Source organism: Anser anser (assembly GCF_964211835.1).
Source record: "Anser anser genome assembly, chromosome: 18".
NCBI lineage: Eukaryota > Metazoa > Chordata > Aves > Anseriformes > Anatidae > Anser > Anser anser.
The window spans coordinates 16040625-16067292 of NC_139739.1; the positions used below are offsets into that span (position 1 = coordinate 16040625).

General features: G+C 45.9%; 1 long non-coding RNA gene across 1 annotated transcript; it reads right to left on the reverse strand.

Annotated features, from left to right (window-relative positions):
• Positions 1-1090: 1090 nt before the first annotated feature.
• Positions 1091-26302, reverse strand: LOC310883255. Its single transcript, XR_014573406.1, has 6 exons — positions 25936-26302; positions 25391-25558; positions 24908-25052; positions 20523-23158; positions 11435-11651; positions 1091-8114 (listed from the first exon to the last, which is right to left on the reverse strand). It is a non-coding gene; the product is annotated as an uncharacterized lncRNA (long non-coding RNA).
• Positions 26303-26668: the final 366 nt, after the last annotated feature.

Below are 26668 nucleotides of genomic sequence, written 5' to 3' on the forward strand. Positions count from 1 at the left end.
GTCACAACCCCTGCCTAAAAACTGCAAAAATAATCAGAGAGTGACCAAAAAATCCTCTATAACTTTACCTAATAACCTTGCTAGCTCAGCTCCTCTAGCCTGAAAGAGCAGTGGCAGAAGCTGTTTTTGTTTCCTTGCTGCTCACCTGAACTTGCTGCCCACCATCAGCCTGGACTATAATGTGGTAAAACTAGACACTAATTACTATCAACCCATTTACAAATCATTCTTCTTCTGCCACATCTGTTCGGTGAAATCCCTGGGCACCCAGCAACAATCTTGCCATTATTTAGGGGCTGTCCCAGATGCTTTATTGCCTGTCCCCATGGAAATTTGTACAGACAAAACGTTAGCTGTTTAAGTGTAAAATAAATTTCCATCCCACACAGCTAGCTTGCTCACATGAATTGCTTCATGGGCAACAAAAAAAAAAAATCTGCTGGAGACATCAGCAAGGGAAAATAACAACCACAGCCGTGGCTTCATAGGAGGGAGGCAGAAAAGCTCCATGAAATGGCCCAGTCCTCCCCTAAGAGCCTGGGGAGGGCAATCCTGCTGACATTTGGGCTGCAGTGTTGCAGGTGATGGAATAACCTGCCCTTCTCTCCGAAATGAGTCCCACAGCCTGCGGCACCGTACTGCTGGGAAGTCCACCCCGGTGTTTGTTTTCCTCCTCCTTCTTAGAGAAATGGCAAACAAACAGACCTCCAGCCACAGCTATACATCCCTGGAAAATGGTTCTGCTCGTTACCTTGTTCTTGGTAAAAGAGTGTGTTTTTTTCTGTCCGTGTCCTGTGTATCAGCACAAAGAAAACCATTTCTTCTGCGGATGGATTCCCCTTCCCTCAGCCCAGATCAGTCTGTGTGCTCACCAAGCCAGACGCATCTGTGTCTTTCTCTCACCTCTCCCCATTTCCGTGCTGTGGGTGATGCTGGTCTGCAAATCCTCACCACTTTACCCAAGTCTCTTGCTAAGGCGATGGCAATCGAGAGCAGGGCTTCCCAGCAGGAGCCCCCCAGAGCTCTGTTGTCTCCGGGCTATTTACGCTGTGCTGGGACTGATCTGAGCACTGTCTGTCGCCATCTGCCACCTCTACCGTGCCACGCAGTCTCACCTTTAGATTTAAAGATGATCAAGCTGTTTTCTTGTGGTGCTTATTCTGCAAACACACCCATTTGCATTATACAAGCTGAATGCCATTGCATTTTCTCCCTTTGTTTCTGCACTTCCCTGTTCCAGCCTATTTATCTTTTATGGGATTTTCACCTCTTTCCAACTTCTAATTTAAAATGAATTCATGCACCTGTCCTTCCAGCAGGGAACTATTGAGATATGTTAACTAAACCCTTAGTTAGATGAAAGAGTCATTTTTTATATGGCTATAAACCATAGTCAAAGAGAAAAGAGTCAACGGGAAGCTTTAATGCAGAGTCACCCAGGAAGCCCTTTTTTCCCTTATTCCTGTGGAGAAAAATAGGAGATTTTGGACACTGACTCATCAGATCAAATGTAGCCAATCGCCTTAATTGAAATTAATTGCACCCAGTCTCCACAGCTTATATTGACTCTACAGGAAGCGTCTAATGATGAACTCAGAGGGCCGCATTGATATTTAACCAGGATGAAAACAGATTTTCCCCACCTAGACCCCCCTGGGCTGGGCTGGGCTGGGCTAGGCGCTGCTACAAGGTCCGCAAATGAAGCTGGAGGCCGTATCACGAAATGCCTCACCCAGAGCAGCAGAGAAAGACAAAGAAACCTGAACAATGAGGGACTAATGAGTGCCAGCCATTAGGAAAGAGCACTGTTCCATGTCAGATGGGTCAGGGACACTGGAGGGTTATCAGTGTGCTGTTATCACCATTATTTCCACCTCTGCTCCTACAGAACTTCATGGGAACATTCTGGGGAGTTTCTCCCTGAAAGATGGAGAAGGAAACGGTCACCAAGGGTTGGGGGAAGAGGTTTAGAAAAGCTCAGAGAGTTGCAAAGGTGTCCTTCTCCCATGCTTATGCATTTACTAGCTGAGGCAGCCATGTCCTCTCATCACCCCTGCTTCTCACAGCCCTTCTTGTGCCTCCCCACTGAAGGCCAGGGCTTCCTTCTGCTGCAGAGCAGAGGTGGGGAACTCTGAGCTGTAGGGCAGATCTGAAAGATGGGTATCCTCTCCTTTCTGCTCCAGGGACTTCTTCTGCACAACCCTGCAAGCAAGAGCTCTTCCTCTGGCACAGCATCCCCAGCGGGGATGGGGGTAGAAGCAGGGCTGTGTGGTCCAGGTAAGGCTCACGGAGGTGCCTCTAACTGCTGTAGGAACTGCTTTGCAGACAAGCAACATGTAAAGTGAGTAAACCTGGACAAATCAGCTGTGTTTTTCTTTGTTTTGTGAAGTGCTTCTAGTGTCAGAACAATCTTCTGGCTATTCCTCATGCTCTTCCCTATCGTCATCTCCTCTAGGTTCTCTCCAGGAACAAGTCCATATGAAGTAGTGCTCCTGTGAGTTCCTGTTCTGGCTTCAGACATCCTGCTACAAACCTCAGGATTGTTCTCCTGAACCTTCCAAATCAGTACTTGGTGTTTTTTGTTTTATTTTTTTTCACCTTAGCAAGTACATTCAGCATCAAGACACTTTATGAGGATGAAATTCATTACCATCCCTCCATCCCTTGCTAGATTTCTTCTCAAGGTTGGCTCTTACTGTTTAGAAATATCAGTGGGCAACCTGAGATAATATAGAACTGTCAAGGACTATAAAATAACTCAGTTTTCCTACAGACAGCCCCAGCTATGTCACTTAATGAGGTAGCTTATCCATTGTTTGAAATAACTGGTTTCCCCAGGTGTTTCCTGAGATGGAGAAGGCATGCTGTTAGCCTTGGTCTTTGTTGATGTCTGCTGGATCTTCCAGTGGCACTCACGGTTTCTTCTGTCCAGTTCTTGGAGAGAAAACATTTTCCCAAGTTACTATGGAGATGGCTGCGATGCAGTCAGTGAGCACAAGGGAAGGAACAGTATTTGGAGCAGATGGATGCATACGAAGTAAGATCCTGTTTGCTCTCTAGCTGGGAGAACAAAGGAAAGTATAAAGATAGACAAGATTGGAACAGAACAAGAGAAATTATTTGTACAAACACTGTTGTCATAGGTGTGAGTGTGATGGTGTCAGTGAGGCTAAGGTGAAAAGAGAGGTGGTGGCTTCCAATAGACTGAGAGTGCAGATGGAGAAAAAAATGAGCCATTTGGGTCCCGCAATGAACAAAGGGTTTTTTGCTTGAAAACATCTCTGGGATTTTTTCCAGGTATATTGGATGGTCTAATTAAAGTGATTGATTCATTCCAGAAATATGTCATAATTTCTCTGGCCTTTCTTTGGTAAAATTCTTCCCGAGGTAAGAACAAATGTCACTCATCTCCCAGCTGAGGCTAATGAACGTGACGAGTAAATGATCCGTGTGCCTGATGGGGTCTTCTTGCATGGAGAAATTTTACCCCAGTTCTGCAACATTTGGTCTCCTCCATTACAGCTGCTGAAGCCCTTTTGCCTAGAAGCAAGGGCTTGGCATAAGGGTATATACATGGCCAGCTGGCAGCAGTGTAGCAGGATGCATCCTTGGCCAGCGTTGATTTACCTAACATGTAAAACACTGTAGGAACATGGGTGTTTGCCCCCAAAACAATCTACAGCACTAGTGTCTGGCCATTTCACTGCCCTGGGTGTATTTGTAGCTAATGCCAGAGTGACAGAGCAGTGCTGCTGTCCCTGCTGCCCAGAAGAGAAATGCCCCAATGGTGAGGAGATGCGGAGCTCCGTGTGGCTGTGCCTGGGAGCGGGGACCAGGACCAGGACCAGGAGTGATGTCTCATTGCTTGTTGAGGACTGTGTGTTTCACAATGGGACCCAAAGCACCCGTGCAGCAATCAGAGACATCCAAATGAGCCATGGGGAGCACAGCGCACCTGAGAGTACCGCAGTACAGCACCCCAGGGTTATCACCAGGGGACAGCCGTCCTTCGGGAATTGCCCAACTGAATCTTCTCTTTGCAGAAAAGTGTGAACTTTTCCCTTTTCCTTCAAGGATCTTTTTACTTCCCTACATGAGGCAGGTGTGCATGAGAAGGAAATGCAGTGTTTTTACTTTGTTCGTTTTATTGGTTTTTTTTTTTGTGTGTGTGTGTGCATGAAAACAATCTGCAAAGCTGCCCTTCAAAAAGTCACAGAGGCTCTCTAGAAATGCTGACTGTGATAGCATAGGTGGGCATCGCTAGCAGGGATGGGGTGAAATGTCCGTGTTAAAAGACAAGTAAGCCTAGTAAGCCTGAGTAAGGCAAGTACCTGTCCTGGGAGCTGTGCAATGCTATTGCCCCTCATGCTCTGTCACCACATGCCCCTCTCTTATTTCAGCCTGCACAGTCACTGTGGAGCTGGGAATATGTCTGACAATGGATTTATGCAATAGCCAGTGCAATGAGACCATGACCATGTTAACCCTGCCAAAGAGAGACCAATTAATGTGACAGCTGACCCTGAAATTTGTGTTTTTGCTCCACATTATGCAGCTGCTCTGAAGCATCATCACAAGCCTGTCATCATTCTATGCCTTGGTTTTCTGTAAAATTGTGTGTTTTACCCTCTTTTGAGTGAATATTTTAAGACCTACTGATGCACAGAGCTGCTTATTATTATCACCAGTGTAACACATTAAACCAGTGTCATAATCTGGTGTGCTTAACAATGAGAAAATCGCTAGAGTTGTTAGAAGGCAGGAAAGTTGGAAATTACTTGTTCCTGAAAAGGTAACGTGTGAAGTACTGATCCTGCCTTCTCATCTATATTCATCACAGCAAGTAGTGACTGCTAAGGCCTTCCCAGTACAGAAGAGCAAAGCCCCAAAAGTCTGGGGACTCCATCCCTAAATGCAATACAAAGTCAGGAATCAATAAGATCATTATGTTTAATACCAAATCTTTAATAACAAAGGTAGCAGTGAGATCGTGTTTCATTCCGATACGTATAATCAGTTTTACTGGAAACAGCAAGTTGCCAGCCTGGTGCCAAACCCCTGTGAAAAGAAACTCAAGAAACTGTTGTCTTTGGGTACCTTCAGGATACATGTAGGAAAGTGTTTTTTGAAAGGTGTGAGTCAGACTGAGTTTGCAAGACGTAAATCATGTCAGACAAATTTGATTAATTTCTTACAAATAACTATCAGTCTCCATAGAGGAAGACCAATATATTCCATAAATCTGGTGATTTTTGTCTGTTTGTTTGTTTTTAAAAAGGCTTACCTTGAAGTGGTATCACATGATGAATTTTTGTAAAGCCTTTTAATCCTGGCTTGTAACTGAGGTTTGTAGTGCCATGTTGCTGCCTCACAGAGCCTGGGCAAGGGTTAGGGGCCAGGTACCCCAAGAGGTGCCATCAAGTTTTCCACATCCTGTGCTGGGTTTCTCCATCCCCTGAGATCCTGCTCCCCACCGGCATCACAAGCACCCCAGGACAGTCCCTTCATACACACCACAGGCACCAGGATGGCTTTCGTTTCCAGTGGGAACCAGCTGGAGGAATTTGTTCAGAAAAGTCCAGTTTTTCCAGAGTTAAACTGGTGACTCGCCACCTCATGGCTCTCCTTATGATGGAGCTGCCAGTCACAGCCTTCAGAGGACATGGTGAGTAAACAGTAAATCATGATGGAAAACGCTGCCACGCCTGCCATTGGGACTTTATGCAGAACCAGTGTTTATGTGTGGTGGGCTGTTGTGCTCAAAGCAAAGGCCAGGGTGAAGTAGTGTAAATCCTAAAAGGAGGGGGTCTGCCCTTAACAGTAGACCTGGAAATAGCCTGCTGAATGCTTTGGCACAGACTCTTAAATGAAGGGCAGAGAGATGTTGGTGTTGTTTCAAGCCAAGTGTTGATCACATTGAGTGATATTACTTTCCTGGGGCACAGAGCATCATTTGGAATCAGCCCTCATCAGGGGCTTCAGACCAGGCTCTCATGAACCTAATGTACACAGGTTTATCTATCAGTGTAAAGAAAGATCTCATTAAAATGAGAATGGGACAGCCCAAAGCTGCTAAGTTAATGAGCAAAATGAAAGGGCTTGTGGGGAAGGATGAAAGAGATGTTATTAGATGCTGGAGGGAGAGGAGCTGAGCCTGAATTATGACACCAAAGACTACTTTGTGCCTTTCAGCCTGACTTGTCCCAGTGACCAGGAGACACCTTCCTCTGGGAAAAAGCAGACGGTTCTCAATGGTTTTGAAAATAAAATAAAAATGGATAAAAACATATAGAACTTAACAGATTTTATTCAGTTATTCTGTATGACATTGACAGCCATACACGTTCTGCCACTCTATTACTGCTCTATAAAATAATAGTATTAAAATGAAGGCCCTAGAAAGTGAGATAAAAGTGAGACACAATTCACATTGTGAAATGTGGAATTTTGAGACAATTTTAGATGTCTGAAACTCAGGCATGTTCCCAAAAAATAGTTTCTTTTGGTAAGGAAGGAGGAGAGAAACAAAAATTGTTACTTGACTGCCACCCACAGAAAGCTAGCAGATTTTTTTAGTGAAGAGCATTGACAAGCTGATCACAGGGTCACTGCAAGATGGAAGAAATCACAAATAACATCCTCTGCTGTGATCTGTGCTCATTCTCTGCTTTGTATGTCCCTTGTGCTCCTCACACAGCTTCAACTCTCTGCACAGTTTAGTCAGTGGAAACACACATTCAAAAAAAGTATCAAGAAAATTGAGACACCACACCTCTGTTTATCTGAACTTTCTCATTTTCAAAACAAATCACAATAGCAACAGCCTTATTAATTATCATCTGCAAAATGTGAGAGAAAAAGCTGATGCTCTGCCCAAACAGCGGTGCATCCTGAATCACAGTGCATCCGGAATCTGGACCTAAAGCAGAAGGCAGGATGCTGCTGCAGAAGCAGGCAGCCTGCCTGCAGAAATGCGTCCCCAGGCTTACAATGCCACTTTTGGCCGTGGAGCGGGGCACAGCTTTGGACAACCAACATCTCCCCATGGCTCTTCCCATCTTTGTGAACTGGTATTCCAGTGGGACTGATGTTGACGAGAAGGGATGTTCTGAAACGAGCCCAATTGGCACATGAGAGCTGTGCATAGACCTTGTAATTAGGGGACCTAAAATGCAGGCAGGGTGGAGAGGGTCAGAGAGTCTCTGCCAGCTTTGGTAATCCGTGTGGGCACTAGCCCAGAAATGTCACTTCAAACAACACTTTCCCAGTGACTCTACTAGGCTGAAAGTCAAATGCCGAAAGAAACCCCTAAGAATTGATCTTTACGCATTCAACAGTCAGGGTACCTCGGGTTCTTTTAGTTAAGGCAGCCCTGCAAGGCAGTGACATGCAAGGCTGAGGCCTGGATGGCCAGAAAGTACCAGCTGATGGGAAGCCAGTCCGTCAGTGCTGCTGACAAAGCATGGGCATTTTGGCAATCAAAGTTCAATTACGACAAATCCAATTTGCACTTTTTACTGGAAAAATGTCCATTCCAGTACACCCACCTCAGCCTCGTGAGGTCTTGCCTGATCAGCCTTGTGCTTTCCCACTGATGCTCTTGATAATCTCATCCCTCTGCCTCCTGTTTTTCATGAAGTTTGGCATTATGGACTGGGAATTTCTTCCTTGGGTAGTCAAGCAAAGAAGAACAAAGACTGGCAATGGCTTTCCTGGAGAGGAGGGGAGGGATGTAACTGGTGAGAAGAAGAAAGAAGTGCCAGGTATAAATCTACATGCAGGGCTGTCTGCGTGTTTTCAGGCCATGTTTGCAAACCCCTCTGGCTCAGCCTCTGATGTGCTATTTGCAAATATTTATGTCAACCGGTTTTGTTTGCTGAGGTATTTCGGGAGTGGCTGTTTGCTTTTATTCATTCATGAATTGTGGTGTGTGTGTGCGCACGCACGTGCACGCGTGCCTCACCAAATATTTGCTTTTCATTATTCATTATTTGCAGTTCATATGTTGCTGTTGGTAATTTGCTGTCCTCTGTTCTCATTTAAAAGCTCCACTCTCTGTCCTCAGGAATTGAAGACAATTCTGGGTGCCAGGTGTTGCACTCTATATCAAGCAGCTGCAAACAAGGGAATTTATTAAAGAGAGCTCAGAAATGGCCATGAAATGATAAACACTGCAAGGAAAAGAGGGAGGAGGGAACATAACATAAGACAGTGGCCTTAAAGTATGCCTGATAAGTAAGTTTTCACGAAAAAAAGAAAATAACCTTAGGGAAAAAGCACTTAAGAGGCTTGGTAATACCACAAGTGAATTGTATTAGGTGTGTTGAAGCACACCTTCCCAATGCAGAGAAGTTGCTCAGAGAAAGTGGAAACTGGGTCAACTTGGGGGGGGGGGGGGGGCGGGGGGAGTGAAACAATAACAGAAACATTTGCAGGTGTGAAAAGAAAAGGCAGGGCAGGAAAGGAGAAACAATCAGCAGGGGACACCAAGAGCAGGAGATGCTGCTCTGTACACACATGTAAACTGTGAGAGGCAGTCCAAGGAAAAACCTGGCCTGGTGCACAGCGGGCAGGGAAAGCTCCCAGGAGAGGACACAAAGCAAAGCTCTTAATGCCTTTCCTCTGTCTTTGCAGAAAGCCAGACTGCTCCAGCAGCTAACAAGAGTGGCAAAGCCGTGGGAATGGGGCTGAAATGGAGAAAGAAGCAAGCAGCGAAGAGTTATGTATGTTTTCCTACTCTTAGATTGTCTGAATCCAACAAAATTCAGCCCAGAGTGTTTCAGGCTGATTTGAGCAGTCTCAGACCTGATGATCCCCATCTCCAAGAGCACATGGAGAAGGAATGGATTGTGGAGGCCTGGAAAAGACGAAATCCATGGCCTTCCGTAGGGCTCTCTTCCTTGGGAAAGAGTTTCTAACAGGCAGGGCAGTTTGAATATCTTTAAATGGGCAGTAAGCAGTAGTGAACACTTAGATTTGTTTGTTATTAAAACCTAAAACCAAGTGATGCATCCATCAGAAACAGATTAAATTGCAGAAAGAAAAAATGCAGCTCTCTCTCCACCCAAAACAGCAGTCCAGGTGTTTTTTGTTTTGTCTTTTAATTTATTTTGCAAACTTTGTAAACAGATACAAGGTCCTTCTCGACTGCAGCATGCTGTGCAGGAGGCAGACCTGCAGACAGCATGAGAAAGCCTTTCAGAGGTGATAATTTACTGCAGGAATCACTGCTCACGTCTCAGGCATTTTGTTTTCCTAAGCATCAGAAGTCGCCTGCCTTGCTTCCCTTTTAGCGACAGTTTGTTTCACAACAGTGATAAGAAAACAGGGAAGGTCCTCCGTCTGCATCCTGCTGGGACTGCCTCCAGATGCTCCCTTCAGTAGCAGGAGCTGGCCACCGTCCAGCCTGTGAGGATTTCTTCTGAAGTGAATGAGCTTGTAAAAATACAAGCAGCTGGTGCAGATTATCCAATTTCCATCCCCCTTTCATTTAGCAGCCAGGATCTCTGTCGGCCGGGCCTCCTGCCTGATCAGTTGTAGGAGCTTTGAACCCCTTTAATGACCATTTGGGATGCAATCTGTACTCTCCCTTCTACTCATCTTCTGCCCAGCTTGGTCCACTTTATGATTTAGGCAAATGCCCTCTCCTGCCCCAGTATGATTGTCATGATTGTCTAACCTTGTTTGCTGCCAGTGCGGGGGTCCCAGGGTGACATTACTCCTTTTACCAGTAGGAAGCACAACTTGTCAACTTGTGAGTACTCTACAAACTCCTTCCCAGCTCTCCATCCTGGCCTGACATCAACCCACTGGCCTGAGCAGGGTCTTGTTCTTTCATGCCTAGGCTATTCTATAACACAAGAATTAACTGACACTATTGCAGCAGGGTGCAATCAGAGCTTTGGGACACTGCGGCCGTTCCTCCTGGCCCCAAGGTGGGCTTTAACATCCCACACTGACCCACACAGAGCAAACAGCCCCCCTCTCCTCAATACCAGTGACCCCGGAACCTGCTCATGTATGTTTATGGATGCTGCAGGCCTGCTGCTGGCCTGCAGCTTGAGCACAGCTGATGGGATTTATCATCCTGCCCTCTTCCACCCACCAGTACTGCCTGTGCTTCAGCACCTTGTCTACATGTAGTATTGCCTTCACAGGCTCTATCAACTTTTTTTGATCTCTCTCTCCTCTCTTTCAAGGCACAGAGCCACACACACAGCTTTTTGAAGTTCATTTTCGCTCCTTACCTATTTAAGGAACATCTCTGCAGAAGAGAGAAATGCAAGAGCTCCCGAACACAGGAGCGGTTAAGCTTCCATCCACTGTGTTTTATAGCTTGATGCTGGCATGGGCCCATTCAAATATATTTTGACATACAACATGTTATTCTTTCCAAGGCAGTTGGGTCTCTTTATTTATTTAGTTAGAGTGAAGGATTCATTCCCCTGCTGACTAACAGGAGACCAAGGATTCCCACATGCAGCTGAGCCCCTGCACTTCATTCTCTGCTGGTGAAATTGTTTTCATCCATTCTGGAGCTATTACACTTCATTCCTCACCAATATATTTTTATTTGTATATAAAATAAAAATCTGACAGCACATGGAAAGTTAAGAAGTGGATAAATTCATAAATTACTTTTATACTGCAAAGCTGATATGGCTGTATTCCTCTGGACTTAACTGGTGCACAACCAAATAGATGCTAAAGATTAGTTTCAGGGATACACTACACCCTTCCAGAAGGGCTGCACGAAGCGTGTTGAGCTTTCTCTTTTCTAAAAATTGTTTCCTGCCTACAGGAGACCACACACCTATTATTCTTGAGACTAACAATTTTGCCCTTGGAGGCCTGCCAGGTTTGGGGAGCACATTGAGGGGACGCCCAGCTCCTGGCATGGAGAGAGCCATCAACCATCCCATGCCTCCACATCTTGTAGGCAGAAGTAGAAATCACTTAGAGGTGTTTCTGCAAGGCAGGACAAGTATTCTGCTTTAGAACTGGAGCCTTGGCAAGGTGTGATGGGACTGGTGGGACTGGAGACCCTTCCTGTGCTGGCACTCAAGCTGTGAGCCCAGGTGGTGGAAGGGGCAGGGGGGAGTGAGCTGAAGGCCAGGAGAGACCCTCCCTGCAAGCAGAGCTGGGCTGCCCTCTCCGCGTGGGTGAAACAAGGGCAGCCCTGTCCTGGGGGCTTCCAGCTGCTCCTTGCCAATGCTTGTCCCTGCCATCAGGGGTTGTGGAAATGGATATAAGGGAGGGCTGCAGGGATTTCAGTATTACAGCCATTTTTTTTTTTCATTAAGTTTAAAAACTATAGACCTAGTTTTCATTAAATATATGTATTACATTATTTGAATTCATTTTCTGTACTCCGTGATAAAAACATGAGACCTCACAAGGATTGAGAGAGTGGGCAAACATCACACAAGCTCACCTGTGGTCCAAACTACACCTCTGCAGCTTGTTCTGGATGGATGGTCCTTGAAATTAAAGCCCTTGTTTCCACCTGGCCAGCACTCTCCAAAAGCATCTTCTACCACGAAGGAAGGACACAGGACCTGCCTTGGTGGTCTCTGCAGGGATGGGAGCCATCCTGGCTGGCGCTCCTGGGCTTGGTTTCCTCACACTTATTTCACCCGCTCTTGGGATCCCTGAAGAAGAAAACACCAGATTAGAGGGGTTTTCTGTAATCTCCATCTCCTGTTGCTGGATATGTTTCCAGCATTTTGGGGTGCCACTGTGGGCAGTGCCCAGCCTAAAACCCTTAATGTATCACAGGGAACATGAAAACAGGGACCAGCCTCTGAGTCCAAAGACAGAGTTACAATGCAAGGCTCACAGCTGCCCCAACAAGATTCACTCATCACCCAGGTTTCCTAGAAACCTCTTTTCATAAGATTCATAGTATTTGCAAGGTGGTAAAATCAGAGCTTGTTAACTCCAAATCAAAGGCAAAATCAAGTCCTGGCCCAGCTGACTCCACTCACTCCATCTGTGAGGAGCCCTGTTTAACAAGCTCCTGGAACACGAGTTTCTGCAAAGATGCTGTGGGTCTTGTGGTCCCTCATGGATTCACCTTGTAAGGTCCAGAGAAGTTAACAAGCCAAACAGGTCGGAAGCTAATTCAGTGCTGGATCAGTGGGAAGTCTCCAACCTGCTCTCCTTTTCCTCTCTTCTGGGAAAGAGCTGCAGAGATGCACATTATGGAAGCATTTGGGTCCAGCTGGAGCCCCAAACTGTGTTTCGCCATTTTCTGGTCCGTATTAGCTCTGTGCACAGCCGTGGTGCAGGTTCTTTGGGGGAGCCACAGGCACTACATCCTGAGCTGCTCCGCAGCTGTGCACAGCCTGAGCAGTCCAACAGCAGTGCTGGAGAACTGCCTTTATTTAATGACTGTCACCACACAGGTCACTGGGAGCATCCATTGAGGAATTGTGCTGTTTTCATACTGCTGTGTTTTTGCCAAACACTTTTTCCAGGGTTCATACAGTACATTATGGTGTCGAGTGCTGAACAAAAGGCATTGTGGATCATTGCTGTTTTATTTTGCAGAAGCAGTAAACCTGCACTCACACGGTAGCTCTTGCTCCCTGGGCATGTTGCCGCAGTGCCAGCATGGAGCAGAGGTGCTCCGTGTGCTTGGTTATGGATCTGGCAGCCACAGGAGAAGAGTGGGGATTAGAAAAAAAGGGGAGAAACTACCCTCTGTACGGTACTGTGCTCTTAATACTGAGCAGGGAAGGGAATGGGGTAGCAGACAAATGGGGTGTGCCTGATTTAAATCCCAGCAAAGATACCAGGAATCCATCCCAGCAAAGTAGAAGACTGTCAGCAAGACAAGTTCATAACCCTGGAGAAGAAGAAAGAGCCCATTAGTTCTCTCTGAAACTGATGAGGCCATAGCTGACCCAAGGGGATCCTTGAGAAATCAATAGTACTTTGGTAGACTTCTCTGCAGCACTGTACACCCCTCCGGCCCAGAAGGACTCTGGAATCTTTCATCAGTTATTCCTCCACAGCTCATGCACACATGTCTGAGTGGCAAAGGTCAGACGTAAATACTACAGATGAGGAAACAACAGGATCTATAACTGAGATGAGGAGGCAGGATCCTTGAGGGACACAGAGTTTGCGAGCGAGTTCTACAACACGCCTGCAGCGCAGCATCCTCTTGGCCCCCGTGCTGCACGGAGGTGTGTGATGCAGCACGGGCTCAGGGAAGACCCAGGGAATGCCCCATGCAGGGGGCTGCAGCCAGCCCCACTGGGGTCATTGTGCCTTTCAGCCCCACAGGAGCAGAGCACAGATGGTCTTCCACAATGTATTCATGTCAACATCCCTCCGCAGCCCCTGCAAAGGGGAACACGGGGCATGAAGAGATCAGGCACCTGCGTCCCGCTCCACACGAACAAATTTAGATGGATCCTGACGACCAGCAAGGCACTTCACAGTTTGGATACAAATTGTAATGCCAGAAAAAGGATTTATTATGGATGTAACAAGATTTATCAGTGGTCCAGAGCTAAGCCTTCTCGCAGCAGCCACAGCCCTTGGTGAGACACCTTAGGGATGCAGCTCAGGCACTAAGCCCAGCAGCTCTTGCTGCAAACTACACAGCATGGCTGTGAAGACCATGTGAGTTAATGCCCAAGGACCACAAAGCAGGTGGGACTTGCCCAGAGCATGATCTGCTCCTAGTCTGGTGATGCACTAACTCTACCCACAGCTGGGCTCCCAGTACAGCTCTGAAAGGGTCACAAGTGTCACTGCCTGTAGTTAATCACACCCTGGATTGATTAGCAGTCATGAAGAGCTGATGGCTCTGCAAGAGCTCTGAACCTCTCCATTTAATGTTTTACTCTCGTAATTCATGTGCAGGAGCCCTGAGCAAGTAACCAACTTTAATGACCATATCATCATCATGAAGTCGTTAAGAAGGGATGGGACACGAGGGGATCTCAGCTATGAATAACAAAGGAATGTACAATATGTGTTCCTTCATTACCATGATTAGCCCGTGCCAAGGCCTGTCTGCCCACCACCCCTGGGTGCCTCCAGGCGCTCAGCCTGCAAAGCACTGAAGGGTCTGTCTGCATGCTGACACCTCCCATCACAGCCAGGCTGCTGACATCCTTCGGGGCATGTTTGTCATCCTTCGGGGCATGTTTGTCTCGTAGGGTGATGGATGAGATAGCAGAAATACAGGCTCAAACGGCAGCTCAACACATGGTCCTAAAACTGAATGATCATTTTAGAATTAATTGATGTAACGGTCCTATCAAAGTGCCATTATTTAACAGTCTGGGATTGATTGCTCCTGGTTCCTATTATTCCATTTCCTACCCTGCCGGGAACAGAAGGAGTTGATGACTTTTAAAGCCATAACAAGTGCCACTTTTTGTCCTCTTTCCTGGGAGTGCTGCGGAGACAGCAAGTGTGACTCTGGACTGCAGTGGTGTTATAAATGACTGAGTCCCAAATAGGATTACAATCAAAGTTTACAATTTATTAAATGAATAGAGGCAAGCAAACAGCGCTGGGTGCGCCGGGAGTCTCTGCTCCACCAGGACGCACACCTGTTACGTAAGGCGGCTGGTTTTTATGCTCCTAGGCTAATACATATTCATTACTACTTCTAGAAGAGGCAGGGTTATTATAATTGGTTTCCCGAATCCGAAGTCCTCCCAGGTGCGCCTGCTTATCAGTCTCTGTTAGTTTCTCGGGGGCCGCTCGGACAGGGAGGCTCATATTCTTCCTCCTTATCTAGTGGTCTGTTGGCCGGCTGTCAGAAGTTACTGCACGTCCGTGCAAAGTCAGCAGTTTTTCTCTGAAGAAATCCCTTTGTTCTCTTCTCGCCTAAACCCAGGCCTCAATGTTAACCCTTCACACCCCTTAGTGGCACGAATTGCTGGACTATTCCTTACAATTCCTCCCTTTTTTTTTTTTAATATCATCAATTCGTGTCTCTTCTTCAACTTTTGTTAGTAGCAGTTGGATTTCATCAGTCAGTTCTCGGGGTGTCCATTTCTTAAGCATCATTATCGACACATCACCTTTTCTCTCCCAAAGTCATCACAAATTGGGTGCTATTTATTATCCGCCGTATCAACAACGTAAAGCAAGGTATCATACAAGGTATAAACAATAATGTCATTACACCACATGAAAATAAAAATAGCATTCTTTTAACCCATGGTCCACCGGGCAACCATGAAAAGAAATCCCAATCCATACCCTTCCAAGTTTGTACTGGGACGTGGGCTAGCTTTTTAATTTCTTTTGTTATCTGCTTAACCACTTTTCCATTATCATCAATTTGTAAACAACAATTAGAATCGTTCAGTTTTCCACACACTCCCCCTTCTTCTGCTAGTAAATAGTCTAAGACCATTCTACGTTGAAAGATAGCATTCCTCATCTGAGTGGATTGATCAGGCAGAAGATCCAAGGTTGTCGCTGTTTGATTGGTTACAACTTCGAGGATAGCTTGCGACCTAATTATTCGGTTCAAATTATAAATAGGTTCTCGGGCTCCTGATACCAACTCATTCGGGTTCCAGGTAGCTGGCCCATAATGCTGTATGATTCTTTCAGGAGGCCATTCATCCTTTCCCCATTTTAGGGCACTATCCCCAGATAAGGAAGTATCAATAGATCGTTTTACTCTGTTCAGGTCATCATATAATCTTATTCCTAAATGATTTCCTTGTGTTTGTGACAATAAAAAGAACAAGGGTCTTATGTACCCCACATAGCATATTCCCGACCAGTTTCCGGGTAGCCTCTTGTAAGCATGTTTGCCACACACCCAATAATGTCCCTTTAGGGCCCACGTCCCGTTTGGAAAATGACCATCCCATCTATCTTTACCCTTTGGGGCGTGATAATACAGAGTGTCCTTGTTACCGAGTGGTCCTGTTACAATGTCTGCCCCGTTTGTACTCGTATATGCATGCTTCCAAGCTCCCACGTTGGGTTTCCACTTACAGTCACAATTCAGTTCTCTTTGGCGACCTGTCATATTATAAGCCTTTTTCGCCGTCCAATCTTGAGAGTGTGGGAAGCGCCTTCAATCATGGGGTTGGGCCCGCTTTCAGAGCTTGTGTTACCATTCAGCCCTTCAGGGTGATCCAGCTCCTGGAAAAACTAATCACAATTTTATTATGGGTTTAAAAGGTTCTCATGTTATTTTTCTCAGGACAAACTGATCTTGGTGTGGGAGAAGTCCGGTCGAGGCACTCTCACTCGGCGGTCAATACCCATAAGGGTTGCCTCCCTCGGTAGACCATACACGCCGCAGTGGAGGGTCCTACCCCGGTCTTGCCTTCTCCCTTTCCTCCCTTCAGCCTTGTCCTCTTTATCCAGTGCCCTTAATTCATGCAGAACCTCATTGCTGGGATATCAGTTCCTCTTTAGTCTCAGTTTCAGTTCCCCAGGAGTGGACTCAACCCTCCAGGCTTCGGTAGTTATTGGTCCTTTTATTCTGGATGCGTGGGTCCAACCCCTTTCTGCTGTTCTCACAGCTGTTTCAGTAGTAAGTAAAACAAGGTACAGTCCCTCCCATCGGGGGTTCAATGATTCTTCTCTCCAGGTTTTTATTAAGACCTTGTCTCCTGGTTGTATTTTATGAATAGCAAATCCTAAAGGTGGTGTCTGAGTCATCATCCCAATTTCTCTTATCTCCTGTAATCTCCTTCCAATGGTAATTATGTATTTCTGGATACTATGATCCTCAACTACATTGTTCCCTAGGGGCATCCCTTGAGAATAAGGCATACCATATAACATTTCATATGATGATAATCCAGTCTCACTGTGTGGTTTAGTTCTTATGTTTAAAAGTGCCAATGGTAAGCATTTCGTCCAGGGCAGCTGTGTCTCGATCATTAACTTAGCCAATTGTTGTTTTATTGTTTGATTCATCCTTTCTACTTTCCCTGAGCTTTGTGGGTGCCACGGAGTGTGGTATTCCCACTGAATACCTTTCAAGGGGTACATCCTTCAAATCTTTGTGGCTGGCGTATGTTCGATTATTTCCACACAATTGTGTTCCAACGGTCCTTCTTCTGGAACGGTTCCTAGAAATACTGCTGGATATAACAGGTTAGTCGTTTTCAAGGTTATGTCATCTTGTTCAGTTAGGATTGCCTGATATTTCATCATCCAGCTGGGTGATAACCAGTGCCCCCCCCCCTTTGTTCCAAAACGGTTGTTACCATATGTGGTCCAAAAACTTCAATACGTTTTCCCATTTGAAGGCAAATAATTTTCTACTATCTTTATCAAGAGGTATGCAAAAGAAGGCATCCTTTAAATCTATCACGGTAAACCATTTATATTTCCCTTTCACAGATGTTAACAATGTGTAAGGATTAGCTACTACCGGGTGAATGTCCTTTGTTATTTCATTTATTGCTCTAAGATCTTGTACAAATCTATACTCGCCATTCGGCTTCTTTACTGGAAAAATTGGAGTATTGTATTCCGATTTACATTCTTCCAGAATCTGATATTTGAGAAATTTGTCAATAATTTTCACCATTCCCGTGCCTAGCTTCTATCTTAAGTGGATATTGTTTGATTCAAACAGGTTTGGCTCCTTCCTTTAATTCCACCTTTACCAGTTGTGCCAGTTTCGACTTCCCTGGTACATCTGTTTCCCATACTGTTGCTATAACTGCATTTTCTACTTCTCTTGGAATATTAACAAAGGGTTTATCTTTGATCATTAGGATTTGGCCTACTTTGGACTCAGGTACCTTCATTATTAATTCTCCATCCTCAAAGGTTATTGTTGCATCTAATTTGGCTAATAGATCCCGTCCCAAGAGTGGCATTGGGCATTCTGGTACATACAAAAATTCATGGGTTAGTTCCTTACCCCCAAAACGCAAATCAAGGGGTTGTAAGAATGACCATTCCTCCTCTTTCCCTGTGGCTCCAATTATTGTAGTTGTCTTAGTTCCTAATCGTCCTTTTAAACTATTTAACACTGAATATGTTGCTCCTATTACATTTACAGACTAATTAACACAGAGAAAGAAGCTCCCATAACCAACAAAAAATTCAAGCCTCTGTCTTCGTTTCCTAGCTTTATTTCAACTAGTGGACCTGCTAGGGTAGATGCCCCAGGTCCCCATCATTCCTGACTGTTGTAAGTTTGTCCTGCAGCCTAAGACAAATTCTTTCTGATATCAGGGGCTGATTGCCCTGGAAAGAGGCTAGCCAGTTGCCTCTCTCTCTCTCTTTTTTTTTTTTTTTTTAAGCCAGGTCCATTTTTTTTTTTTTTTTCATTGCATTTCAAAGTTGGTCCAGAAATTCAAAAATTCCATAAATTCCATAGGGGTTTCTTTTGGACCTTGTTGGAACAGATTCTCAATTCCCAATAGCCAATTTAACCAGATTTTAGTATTTACATAATTTCCGGGGTGATTAGGGTCTCAGTGAGGGGGTCGGTCAGGGGAATGCAATCGTTGAAAGTTCCCTGAGCGGTCCCATTGGCAACCTGAGCTCACACAGGAACTCAGGTTGTTTCAAGAGTTAGCTGCTTTTCTGTTTCCACGACAACTCTCTCGGACCCATCACGGTCCCCCTGCCCCAGAGGGCTCACACCCGCGATTTAGAGATCTCAGCCTCGGGTTGAGACGGAACTATTAACATTCCTACATCCTCTTTCCCTGCTCATTCAACTTCAAACAGCTCTGTTAAATACTACATGCCACACAACCTTTAACACCTTCAACAATCCTTTTAACACTTCCTTTATCTTTCTCCAGCCCGTACTTTTCTAATGCCAACACCAAAGGCTCAGTCAGGGGCCAACTTAATTCCAAACCTTTTCCCTCCAAGATGCTGAAACATCATATCAGTATACAACATTTCATCCTATTTTCCTTCTCTCCTCAAAAACATTAATTGCAAGACACTGTTATAGTCGATTGATCCATAAAGTGGCCATTTAGTTTATATAGTGGCCACCATTGATTGCAATACTTAGTGAAAGTCCTCTCGCTTTCTGTGCCCCCATTTCTAACAATATCCTTCCAATGTGCCAATATGCACCCAAGGAGGCTTTTTTTTTTTTTTAGGACGTCTTTTTTTTTTGGATTTCCCCTTTTCCTTGATTTCCCATTCCCTTTTATTTATTTATATTAGTTACTGTCCCTTGTTTCAATTTCCACGCAAACCTTTTTATTGCAGGTTTTTACTATCTTTTCCTAATCTTCTTCCCAAATGTCCCAATTCTCTGGGATTAAACTCTTCTTTCCACATACAAACTTTACTATTTCAGATTATTAATGAGCCCCATTCCAATCATAAATCCGCAGGACTTCGGAAAAACACCTGAAGCACTCAGCCTTCTGTCTTCTAGACAAACAATAACACCTTTTCCACAAAATTTACATTTCAATAAGACCGAATTTCAAGCCAAATGCTAATTTTTCTCATGCACTTTGTTAGTAAGCCTACACAAAACAAGGAATCACTCCTGTGTATCCGTCAAGATGGGGGTTTAAAAAGGTATTGAGGCCTAAATAAATTCGCTCTCCCCCTTCTTACCAAATTCCCAGGGCTCAGGCCCAAACCACCAAAGAAGTGACTCTCCGTTCTACCACTTTGATAATCAGTCAGCCCCCCTCCCCCGATACTTGGGAAACTGACCGAACACCACCGCGAATATACCCAAACTTCTAAACTGTTACTTAGATAATGCTCCCACCTTCCTCCTTGACACAGTCAAAACACTTAAGAACAAAACAGGATTACAAGATGCACCACCGGGGGTGGATTGTTAGGATATAGAGGTGGTAGGTTATCCAATGACTTCCATTCATCATCTTTTTCTTTTTCCTTTTTTTTTTAATTTTTTATTTTTTTGTTCTCTTCTTCGTCAAACTTCTCGTCTGCTTTTAGTGTAGATATTGAGGCTGGAAAAGGACGTGAGATCCTGATCCATAATCCTGCATAATTGCTTTCCTCCTGGCTAAAAGGTTCCTTTGAATTAACATGTATATTTAAGGCCTGGCAAACCCAGTCTTCAAAGGATCCGAAAACGGGCCAAAAGACATGTGGTCTTAAAGGCTCCTTTGGCCATTCTGTCATACAATACTGAACAATTTTTAATTTACTTTTTCCCTTTTCTGGGGCCCCTATCGTTCCAATTTCTAATCATTATCCCTAATGGACTTTCTGGTGGTATGTCTGGTAATTTGCTCCCTTTTCTCTGGTCCCGGGTCTTCAATTTTGTCTGACCCATCTAGGAACTTTACTGTGGCAATTCCTACAGCCCTTGGTTGCCTTAGTGAGAGTGTCTTGCAGGGGGTTTAGGACCTATCACCCACCCACGAATCCTATAGGAATCGCTTCGGTCCTTCACCAGCCAAGTCCCTCGCGGGAGATTGGAACCGCGGTTAGAAGACCTCCACAATCGCTTCGGAACTACGTTCCGTCTCAGTCACACTCTCACACACACAGGCAACCGAATCCCACCCAACCGAACAGTATACGCCTTAAATACTTACGACTCCGTCGTCTTCGTTCGGATCTTCGCGCGCAGAATTACGGGCAAAATATAGTGCTGCAGCCGGCAAAGGGAGCTCATAAAAAAATCTAAATCTTTGCTTGCCCTTATTCAGGTTCAAGATGGCATTAGCCCCGACCTGACTCGAACAGGAGCCACCAAATGGTGGGGGTGCCCCTCCTAGATCAAGTCAGAATTCAGGAACCAAGACCATCCCGGACGAGCCCGCAATTGTTATAAATGACTGAGTCCCAAATAGGATTACAATCAAAGTTTACAATTTATTAAATGAGTAGAGGCAAGCAAACAGCGCTGGGTGCGCCGGGAGTCTCTGCTCCACCAGGACGCACACCTGTTACGTAAGGCGGCTGGTTTTTATGCTCCTAGGCTAATACATATTCATTACTACTTCTAGAAGAGGCAGGGTTATTATAATTGGTTTCCCGAATCCGAAGTCCTCCCAGGTGCGCCTGCTTATCAGTCTCTGTTAGTTTCTCGGGGGCCGCTCGGACAGGGAGGCTCATATTCTTCCTCCTTATCTAGTGGTCTGTTGGCCGGCTGTCAGAAGTTACTGCACGTCCGTGCAAAGTCAGCAGTTTTTCTCTGAAGAAATCCCTTTGTTCTCTTCTCGCCTAAACCCAGGCCTCAATGTTAACCCTTCACACCCCTTAGTGGCACGAATTGCTGGACTATTCCTTACAGTGGCACTGGTGTGACAAGTACCCCTCATCTCCTCCATCAGATCGGGGGGGCTGAGCTCCACGGAGAGCCCCCCACACACAGCCCCTCTGCAAGCGCAAGCTGCTCCAGTCCAGCCTGGGGTAGAGGACAGCTTACATGCTGATAAATAATTGACTGAGGTGGTGATTAATGGAAGCGACACAGAGCACAGCAACCTTGTGCAGACGATCCCGAGGTCTCTGCGGGGATGAAGCAGCAACAAATCCCTGGCAGGCCCATAAGGGGATGGGGGCCCTCATCTGCCCCACGGATCCCACAGTGCACGTATCCTGCACCGCCCACACCTGGAAGGGTTGCGTTAGCTGAATCGTGCTTTTAGGTTCAAGCCAAGCCCTGAGGATCCTTTTGGTTTAAGAGTAAAAATAACTCGTGTGTGTTTAGCCTGGGCCTGTTACTGTTTCTTGTTATTAAAATAAGTGCATCCATCTTGGCTTGGCATCATTTTAGTTGTGCCCATTTAAATTGCAGTTCATAGCAGCACACCCTTCAAGTGCAGATAAGGCTTTATATAGACCAAGGTCCTGGCCCCTGTTGATGCGTATTTGCTGGATGGGCACAAAACTAGAACTAAATATGATTTGGCTGACCTGTGGCCAAAGCAGTACTGAGGAAACCTGCTGTCTCCGCAGCAGGGAGCTCAGGACCAGGGGTCAAAGGGTTTTTGCTCAAGGTGCATCCTGCAGGAGACAGAAAGATGATGGCCTGGGTACTGTCAAATTCCCAGCTTGGAGGTGTAAGGCCGATAGAGTAACGATAAAGGTGACCTCAGGTGGATTATTAAGGGCAGATACAAAAGGGGTGAACAGGTAGGGGAGGAGTCAAAGCACCATCAGCACAACAGGACATACGTCTAGTGAGGGATGTAAAGACTAACAATGAAACTTCCTATAATGAAATAAGTACTGGGATAAAGACAAAGACTCCTCCCTGTCCCACTGCTACTGCAAGGGGCTGAGGAAGACTTGAGTGATGATGCCACAGACAAAAGACATTTGTCTGCTGTTGTTTCAGTCCTCACTAAAAGAGTTGGTGACAATGATATGGTTAACACAAACAGCTCTAGTGACAAAGGGTCAAGAATTTACTCCGCAATAGAGGAAGAATGGGTGAGAGAGCACTTAGGTACATTAGAGGGTTTCAAATCACCTGGGCCTGCCAGCATTTGCTATATGGTGCTCAAAGGAGGCTGAATCAATCTCAGAGCAGTTGGCTTTTATCTTTGAGAGTGTGTGGAGAATGGATACAATTTTGGAGGTCTGGAAAAATAAACGCAAAGCCCATCTTTAAAAAAGGAATGATGAAATGGGGATCTATCGACCAGCCAGCTGCCTGAAATACCTGGAAAAGAAGGAGAAGATATTAACAGACAAACCACTTGTGAGCACCTGGGAGATAACGAGCCAGGGAATTACAGCCAGGTTTGATTTGTCAAGAACAAGTCACATAAAATCAATTTAATATCCTCCTATGGTAGCAAAACAGGCCTTACCCTTAGATGAGCAGTGATGGATGTCATGTGTCGTGATTTCAAGGCAGAGGAAAAATCAACTGCCCAGAGACAGGGTGGGGAGCACCCAGCACTGCAGGAAACTATCCCAGGGAGCCTAGCAAAGAGGAGCCCATGGCATCACAGTGTGGTGGGAAGAGAGGGACACCCATCTGCAGTGTGGTACGAGTGTGCTTGCCTGCACAAGTGACTGCTTTGCTCAGCACCTGTTAGGCTTTGCCAGAAACCTGGGTCTTGATGTGTCTGTTTTGTTCAAGAAGAAGATGGATGAGTTTGGAGGGCAGAAGCAAGGCAGTCATCAGTCTAGAAGAACATTTGGCAGAACTGTCATCACTGGAAGAGGTGACTGAGGGGAGACATGATGCCAGCTGTAGTTGTCCAAAAGGTAGCTGCAGAGATGAAAAAATATGTTGTCATTTATGTTTAGGAAAAGAAAGAAAAGGGTGGAATTGCAGCTAGTGGATATATTTAGGATAAATATTAGGGAAAACTTCCCATAATGAAAGAGGGCAAGGGATTTTGCTTTGGGAAGTGATGAGATCTCTTTCACTGGATGTTTCAATGCAAAGGTTAGGGCTGATGGGGGTGGAATTATCTCGGCTGAATTATTATTATTATGAGCTGAATGCTACCAGGCAGTTCCTTCCAGCCCTATTCCCTGTTGTCTTGTGACTCCCTTTGCACCACGGGAGGACCTGCCTCTGACACAGGTTACATTTGAACACAGTAAAATCCAGTGGGTTCATATTTCTAGGAGACTGCAGGCTGCTCCCAAAGGCCTGGGAACCATTCAGAAGTCTGCAAATGGTATTTGTTTCCTGCACCACCCTTCCGGGTGTTTCACTTCAGATTTTTTTCCTTTTCTACTTTTTGCTCAGAAATGTTCCTTTTTGGCATCTATCATGCTGGTAGGTCAGGGGCTCTAACACCAGCTTTGCAATATGCCCCAAGTCTCTGCCCAAACACCAGCGTTTTAGCTCACATGTTCTTGATTTTTAGTAAGTCATTCTATTGTTTCTATTTGAAAACCCCAATGCTTGCATATCTGTGTAAAGAAATAATTCAGCTTTTTTTTTTTTTTTAGATGGTTTTCTGGGTTCAATGTAAGTTCATTGCAGATAAAGATAAGCCCTTGGTCTGTAAGAACAGCTCTGTACCTCTGTACCTGGGAATCATAGTGCTGGACATAGCCACAAATGAGTATACGAGCACTGCAGGGGTGCACAGTTCCTGTCTCACATGTCTGGGAACTCCTGGGCATCTTCTCTCCTACTGCTCATCCTTGCTTGTGCATGCTTGCTGTTACTTGGCTCATGGGCCAGAGGCCATGGAACAGTCCAACTACTTCAAGTTAATGGAGTGGCTTTTGCAGCATGGCTGAAAAAGCAGGAATTTTCTCTCAAAGCACCAAAACAGAAAGCAAGAAATAACATAGAGAAATAGTGGTATATGAGTGTGAGATGAATGCATGAAAATGGATGAGTCACTAGGTCTGATTTGCTGCTATGCTACACCGCTCATTTCAACTCCAAAGCTGTCAGCACCATGAAGTCAGAATAAGGCAGTGCCAGACTCAGATGTGCTTAACCACGGGTGAAGGAGGAGGGAAGAAGTGGAATGAGTCCACAATGAACACAGCACTGCTGCAGTGCCATGAAGTGGAAGAGGAGGGTGATTCCTCTGCTAACCAGCGAGAGGGGGAGGCAGAGGCATGCCCAGGCAGTCCCAGCCATCCTCCCTCTCTGATGCCCTCCATGCTGTGCTGCACAGCTCTGCCTTCTGTCCCTGTCCGTCTCCAGGCTGCCATTCCCTATGTGGCTGCACAAAATGAGGGTGTAGTCAGACTGAACATCAGCAAGAAGTTGGAATCCAGACCTCATTTTTTAAGGCAAGCTTCTGAGTCGTTCTTCACCCTGTGTTGTAATTTACTTTTGTAGCTAGAAGGTTAATTGCGTGCTACATAGAGCTGTGGGCTCTCTGATTGAAGGTGCTGTTGATAGCTAAGTGTTGGTGTAGCTCTGATTTAGTCCTGCTTGCCAGAGTGATAAATTATGGGTAGGTTTCTGAGAGAGGACTGTTGAAGTTCACAGGCTGCTGAACTTGGACCTGCTCTCCAGGAGGCAAAGCCTGGTGCTTACCTAATGCTGCAACTCGACGCTGAGTCAGTATTTCTCTGGGAGTCTGCCTGTCATCCTCTGGGTTTTGTGCTGTGACTGAGCATCTCCTTCCTTTAGATCCAGTCCCCAGATTTTACCAGCACTGATGATGGCTACAATCCCTGTGCTGACAAGTGCCAATATTGAGGGCAGCAGTTTGATCAAGAGGATGGGTTCATGGCATTGCACTGTCAATTTCCCACATCACATGTACTGCAAACAAGGTTGTGGTGCCATGATTGCAGCCACAGCCCCTGGGTACAGTCTGTGACATCCGACGTTGGTTTTCCATCTTCATTTTGTGCTGGCCCCATACATCTCAGTGCTGTGTTCGGCACAGTGAGGATAATGCCATTCCCCCAGAAAAATGTGATTACAGGCCCTGCTGCCAGCTGGTGCCTGAGGCTTCACCATCCCCACTCTGTCCCCACATCAGGCTCAAGGAAACCCCCCCCAAGCCCTTACCTGTGCATGAAACAGGGAGAGGCAGATGCAGGGCCAGGCCAGCAGCAGGAGACACTCAGCGGCTCTGCCAGAGGCTGTTTTCAAACTGCATCTTCTGTCCTTTAATGACGGCTCAGAGATATTCCCGTAGGTCGGGAATGGTGAGGGATCCTCACCTGCTCCAGGCAGCTTAGAACAGAAATTAAATGGAAAAAGTGGATTGTAGTTAAAAACAACACTTTAGATTTAAACAGAGGAGCAGAGATGAGGCTGGAGCCTAAACCAGGAGCTCATGACAGAAAGGGAGCAGTGGCACAAAAGGTGTACACCTCGTTCTGGGGGCAAATCCTCACCTCTGTGCCCTGGTGATGTTGAGCGCCAGGCATGTCTGAGGCCAGGCAGTGGATGTTCGAAGCCCCATAGCTGGGTGAGACCTCCCAGAAACATGGGACCACAGCAGTGTCCATAGCCCACCTGGAAGTGCCTGTTTTAGCCACGGGGATCAGGGATCCATCCCTCCTCCATCCCTGCCAGGCAGGCACGGAGCCAGGACGGCCAGTGCTCACCTCTTCCCTGCAAGCATCGCTTCCCTCCTTCCCACGCCCTGCTCAAGGCTGGCAAGGGGCTGGCCGAGGGACCCTCAGCTTGTCCTGTCGTCTTGCAGAAACTGCTTCCCTTTGCCCTGCGCAAAATGGCCCTGAGTTTGGAGATCTGCAAAGGAGCCTGCACTTCACTGCATTATAAATAGCAGCAACCACAAAATTCCTGCAATGCTCCGTGTCAGCTCCTGGCATCACCGAGGAAAGCCTTAAAACTGTTTGTCCAGAGGCAGTTAAGATTGGTGAGAAGGAATAGTGACAGGCTGGGTGAGCCAGGGGCAGCAGGACCTTCCCCAGGCATAAAGTGGATCTCATTTACTCCCTAAATTAACCAGGGTCAGTGACTGGGAGCATCCCTGCTCCCCGCTCCCTCCCTTTGTATCTCAAATGACTCCGGCATCTTCTTAAGCCCTGTTTAGCACCTAGAGAAACCATCTGGATACACAGAAGGCACTTGATAAAAGCCTTCCTCTTTAATACAGAGCAGAACTATGTAGGAAAAATGTGCTCTGAATTGGTTAGAGACGTGTAGAAAAGTCCTTTAACAGCCAGCACTTTCTGCAGAAAGCCCAAGAGAAAAATCACCACTGCATGCCTTCCTGAGAAAGGTATTTTTTATTTAAGATACAAAGCATTATTGTGTTTGTGAGCTCCCCTTCATCTGCATTACTCCACTTAAAATCCCATTTAAAAAATATGA